Source organism: Dasypus novemcinctus, chromosome 20, assembly GCF_030445035.2.
Source record: "Dasypus novemcinctus isolate mDasNov1 chromosome 20, mDasNov1.1.hap2, whole genome shotgun sequence".
NCBI classification, from domain to species: Eukaryota; Metazoa; Chordata; class Mammalia; order Cingulata; family Dasypodidae; genus Dasypus; species Dasypus novemcinctus.
The window spans coordinates 43,865,006-43,871,228 of NC_080692.1; the positions used below are offsets into that span (position 1 = coordinate 43,865,006).

A 6,223-nucleotide genomic window follows, 5' to 3' on the forward strand; every position below is an offset into this window, starting at 1 on the left:
CTCACATGTTATTAAACAGCATTTCTCATGCTCACAATACACCTACTGATTAGAAAAATCTAGCCCTTCCTATTTTAACCCCCAAACATTTTATTACCTAGAAAGCTCTCTATTATAATAAAGCCAAATGTGTAAGTACCCACAACATTACTAACGGAATAACAGTCATTCCCCCAAGCGTTTTCAAACATGAAGAGCAATAAACCCTTCCAAAAGTTCAGGCTAGCTGTCCCCTCCCCCCACTTTGAACAATGTTTAACCATAACTAAACTAATAACAATGTTTCCAAGTACCAGCTTGCATGTTACAGGCAACATGAATTCCAGAAGAAATCTTAAGAAGTTATATTTAAAATGTCATATAATGGACAGCTTAAAAGCAGCTATACCAAGAAAGTAAGAATTATGAGTTAATTGTACACTGTATGTTTCTGTTACTGTGTTGTAATTGTTCTGTGTTTGTCTGTTCATTCAATGTCAGTGTATATTTTGATACCTCTGGATGGTAATATAAATTAATAAAAATTTATAAAAGACCTCTATTCAAATGGCCAAAAATTAAATAAGTGCTTATATTAATACTTAAGTCTAAATGTTAATAAAATCTCTACAATGATAAAAATCAAAAGTCTTAATTAACAAAATTACTATAAGCCTTTTTATAAAAAGTTGTTCTTGCCTAGATTGAAATGAATAACTTATTTTTCTTCACAGGATAATATAAAAGATGCAAAACTTAAATGAATATTTGGTTAAAAGTTTGTGACAATGCTAAGTGAAATTTAATAAGTTTTTGCAAAAAAAGTGTATTTTGTCCTAAAGTAGGATGGCTAATTTTCATAAACTCTTGAAACTTAATTTGCATGTGGCAAGTTGTAGAAGGTATTGTGATAACTTTAAGTAATGGAATGTGTTCTGTAAAGATGAAATTTGTCTTAAAATAATATAATTACAGTCTATATGGTTATAAATAATTATAAAAAGTCTTATGAAGCATTGTTTACATTAAAGTGTTTAAGTGGCTAATTCCAAAAGGTCATTATTAAACAAACCTGAATTAATAATAATAAGGATAAAAGGTAACTTTATAACAGGAAAGATTGGCAACAACCAGCCTCCCCCGCCAACTTGCTTCTAGAAAACTGTTTCTGACATTGCATGCTACTAAGTATTTAAAGAAAAGTTCATTATTTTAACAAGCTTGTTTAGTGTTCACGGTATTATGTTATAAGAAGTTTGCTCAAAAACTTCGTATGTAGGCTATATGGAATGTGTTTTTATTATTAAGGAAACAGAAGATAATTTTGTCCTGAAATAAAATGATTAATTATTGGAAAGAGTAGAGTGTGAGACAAGACCTGACTGAATACTGAAAGTGCAGAAGGTTAGTGGAAAAGGAATTTTTACAGTTAAAGTTAAATAAAATTTAATGGGTCTATCTATAAAATTTTAAAGGCTTTAGTATAAAGTAGTATGCTGATGCAATGTTAAAAATTTTTATTCTTTCTCAAGGCCTCTCATCATTAATCTGTTTTGGTAAAAGTTCTTATCCACAATACTCAGTATACAAAGAAAGTCTGTCTTATCAAAATAGCTTCTTGTGCTTCTTGTGCTTATCGTTTCCTCGGTGTTCCAAGAAGGAAAGTTTTATCTCTTTTAAAGGAACATAATGTTCAAAACTGCTTTCTCAAAACCTAATCCTGAACAGTGGCCTTTTATTCCAAACTAATTATAAGAGATTTGTTCTTTTACCTTAAAGGAAAAATTAAATAAAATAATTAAGTTCATTTAATATGTTATAAGTTAAATAAAGGTGTTTTACAGTGCTATAAAATTAACAAGTTTTTCTTCCCTTAAACCCTCTATTAATTAAAGTCGTATGAATAAAGGTTTCTATGAATGCTTAAAAGTGTATAAAGTTACCAATATTTCAGCAAAATATTAAAGAGAAGTACAGTGTGGTTATTCATGGTTTTAATTATTATAAAAGAGTATGTGTCACAGAAACAACCTCTTATCATAGATTAAAGTAACAACACTAGTATGGAGCAATCCCAAACACTGCTAGTTTGTTGCAAAAGGTTAAAGTCCAGCTGTATTGCTACCACTTTGTTTTAAAACTTGCTAAGACTTTCTTTAGTGTCTTCTTACACAAATCAAGCCAGCTGCATTCCTCTATCTATAAAAAACCCAACAATGAACTTTTGCAGTGCTTTTCAGGACTATGTGCATAGCCCAACCATCTTGTACAGTATTTACTGATAGTAATAGTAATAAAAAAGCAGCATACGTTACTTCTTGAAAAGAACAGTCTTGGCAGACTCCATTCACGTCTACTCAGCATACTGAACTTGCTGCCATCATTAAGGTGTTAACAATATTTAAGGAACCTTTGAACATTGTCTCTGACTCTGAATATGTATGTCTTACTCTCAAGCATATTGAAACAGCTCATATCTTTGCTACTGATGAGTTATCTCAACTTTTCGCTGACTTGCAACATCTCATTAGGTTAAAACCTATTTACATTACTCATATACGCTCTCATACCTCTTTGCCTAGTCCTATGACAGCAAATAATGCTCAAGCTGATTTATTGGTAGGGTGTTTACAAAGTGCTCGTGATTACCATGCTTTAACTCATATAATGCTAAAGGCCTGCGAAATAAATATCAAAAGTTAACAAGACTACAGGCACAAGAAATTATTCGCATTTGTCCTACTTGTGGACCACTAACAGTGGTGCCTTTTCAGGCTGAAACTAATCCCAGAGGCCTAACTCCTAATCAATTATGGCAGATGGATGTTACTCACATACCATCCTTTGGTAAACTACAATATGTTCATGTTTATATTAACACTTATTCTCATTTTATGTGGGCTACTGCTCAAATTAAGGAACAGTTGCATCATGTTCGTTCACATCTATAGTCTGCTTTTGCTGTAATGGGATGCCCTCTAAAAATTAATAATACACCTTCTTACATTAGTAAATCCTTTGAATCTTTCATTTTAAAATATGGTATTCAATATGTTGCTAATATTCCTTATAATCCTATAGGTCAAGCCATAGCTGAATGCAGCCATCATACCCTAAAAACTATGCTTTTAAAACAAAAAGGGGGAGATAATGGTATTATGACACCAAAAGATTAATTAGCAAAAGCTTTATTTACTTTACATTTTCTTAATGTTTATAAGTCATTAACACCTGTGGAATGTCACTTATCTACAGTAATGTCAAACATCTACAGTAGACACAGGAAATGAAAATCAACCAATATTCTAGAAAGATATTTTAAGCAATGTATGGAAAAAAGGCAGGATTAAAGTAAGGAGGTGAGGCTATGCTCTTATCATTTCAGAAAATGGAGAACAAATTTAGTTATCTGCAAAAAGGATTGAACTCCAGAACAAAGAGATGGAGTCTTCTACAACTTCTGATGATGGTGATCATAAATAATGAGGAAGCTGCCGGTAATTACACTTATTGGGCCTATATACCTAACCCCCATTACTTAGAGTGTTAACCTGGAAAAATCCATTCTTTCATATATATCTGAATAAAACCCATATATTCCCCAAACCAATTGATAATCGATTGCCAATTAAACCCTATAAAGAAAGACCAAGAATCGATAATCTCATAGTACCATTTGATTATCAACCCTTATGCATTAGTAACCATCCTTCCTGTATGTAGGTTAAAAATCGGGCCATAATTATCTTTAAAAATAATAATACTCAGTTTATTGTGACTTTATTTCCCTCTTCCAATTTATTCATGACCAAAAATCCTACTTATGATTGTCCGCAAAAAGAGAGTAGGGATAAAGAAGGATGGCAAGAGTGCCATATAGGAAGAGGATCTGTCATTTTTAATGATTCCTATGGAATAGTGTGGGAAAGTGCCCCTATGGGGAGTCCCATTGAATATAATGACAGATTTATTTGGCATTTTTTACTAAATAGTAAAGGACAACAAAAAATAATTTTTACTAAAAATGATAGTGTTTGGAAACAGAAAGGGAAACGGATCCCTTCTCCATGGTGTAATATTACATCTATACATAAACAAAAGAATTTGTGGAAAGTTTTTCTAGGAATAGCTCCTACTATAGAATGGATTGGGAATAATAGTAAGAATGGTCAATATCTGCATTTAAATCAAATTCATCATCTTCAGGCATGTGTAAGAAATCCTTATGTGTTTGTGGTTGGAAAATTAACTATAACCCAAAAATGCTCTATTCTATAAAAATGAGGCCTTGCATCCTAGTAGCCATTACCCCACAACTAACATACTATGGAGAAGGCAAACTAAAAAATTTTACTATCCCCATCTGTGTCAAAGAGAGCCACCTTCCTCCCTCTATTGGTAAAAAATTAGCCTCACAGGTTCAGTCGCTGCTGCTGCCACAGCACGTGGTGCTCTTGGTCATGGCCTCATCAGCTTTGCAATACTTTAAACAACAACAACAAATTAGCCTAGAATCCAGTGCGCAGTCTCTTGACTCTCTGCAGCAGCAACTAACATCCCTCACCCAGGTAGCCTTACAAAACCGTAGGGCCTTAAACTTACTCACAGCTGAAAAGGGGGGATCCTGCCTCTTTCTCCAAGAGGAATGCTGCTACTATATAAATGAATCTGGTATTGTTGAGCAAAATGTTAAAAAATTGTGAGAATTGCAGGAAGGAATATTGCCCTCTCAATCAACCTCCTCCTCATCTGCCTGGCTCACCTCCCCCCTCATAATGTGGCTAGGTCCCCTCCTCAGCCCTCTAATTGCTCTTCTTTTAATCTGTGCATTTGCACCTTGCCTCCTTAAATTTCTCCAAGAAAGAATGAAGCAACTCTCGGCCCACGTGATGTATCTTGCCACTGTTTGTCAGTACCAACCTCTCCGGACCAAAGAACGAACAACCAACCTTTGAAAATGCAAATTTCTTACGTTGTTTCATTTGCTATCCTGTACCCTAATAGCATTTCTTTGCCTGTTTTCCCCTTACAGTCACTACCTCCCTTATCACGGCTTAACCTTCTCTATATCACTGAACGGCTTCAGCAAAGATCCAGCGGCTCGAACGAGCAATGGGCACCTTGGCCTGACAAGACCGGGGTGGGTGTGGCCACACCCACCAATCTCAGTACATCATGCTTGTCATACACGGTCTATAAGGGCTCCCCATTATAGCTTGCTGTAATTGCAAGCCATTTGTTGCTGAGGCACTGGTCTGGTTAGCCAATGACGGCCAACTGGGCTGACCCATCAGTCAACCTAAGACAGGGACATGGCCTTTTGCTGCCATGATTCCCAATGATGGGTAAGATTGATCGCATGCCGTGTAAGACGAATTGCTTACCTGGTGCAGCCCCAACCTAAGACAGGCACAGCCCCCCTTTCATCACGGGAGCACCTTGCAGCCGCATGCCACTACTGAAAATAAGCCCTACTCTATCATGAGCCGTCGCCGGCTGTTCCTTTCTTCAATTCATAACACATTAAATAGAGAAGGGGGACCTGTGGGGAGCCACCCGCTGTGAGGTCTGTTTACAGCCTCTCACAACATGGCGGAGTTCACAAATCTGCCCTGTCATTTCCTTATTATTCTCCTCCCTGCTTCTTTGTTCTCCCCCTCCCGCCACTACTCAGGTGACCACAGCAATATGCATGTGCAAGGCACAAAACTCCGCAGACCTGGTGCGAACTGTTGGCCAATCCCCTCCTTGGATGTCTGCCACCCACAAGACCAGCCTATCACCTATGTTCACGTTCCCTTCCCTCTCTATATATTCCCATGTTCTACCCCCAATAAACGAGGCTTGATCAGAATCCTGTCTTGCCTCCATTCTTCTCGTCTCCTGCCTCCATCCCCCCCTTCCCCCCGCTTCTTCCCACAGGCCCCTGGAATCCACCCCTGCCGGTTTCGGACACTTCTCTGCATGTGCTTTTTATTCCTCCAGAGTATTTTTGTCTGTGTCTAGCAACAATTCTCTTACTGTGCAGTCACTGGAGAACAGACTTTTCTGGACAATCAGCATTCTCCACCATAGAAAGTTCAATTCTACATGGGATTATTCACGAAGGAAAACCCTTTTCTATGCAAGCCCATAAAAAGACATGAATGACAGGGCTAAAACTTTGCAGGTGGGTAGAATAAAAAAGTTTTAGCTGATCTCTCATCCACATAGAACCTCAGAGTAAAACCCATGAATGTTGTTC

At 36.8% G+C, this 6,223-nt stretch overlaps 1 long non-coding RNA gene across 1 annotated transcript; it reads left to right on the forward strand.

Moving 5' to 3' along the window:
- The first annotated feature begins 287 nt into the window (after window positions 1-287).
- On the forward strand, window positions 288-5,827 carry LOC139437109 (uncharacterized). The gene is made up of 4 exons (XR_011646700.1): window positions 288-395; window positions 3,365-3,476; window positions 5,012-5,119; window positions 5,654-5,827. It is a non-coding gene; the product is annotated as an uncharacterized lncRNA (long non-coding RNA).
- Window positions 5,828-6,223: the final 396 nt, after the last annotated feature.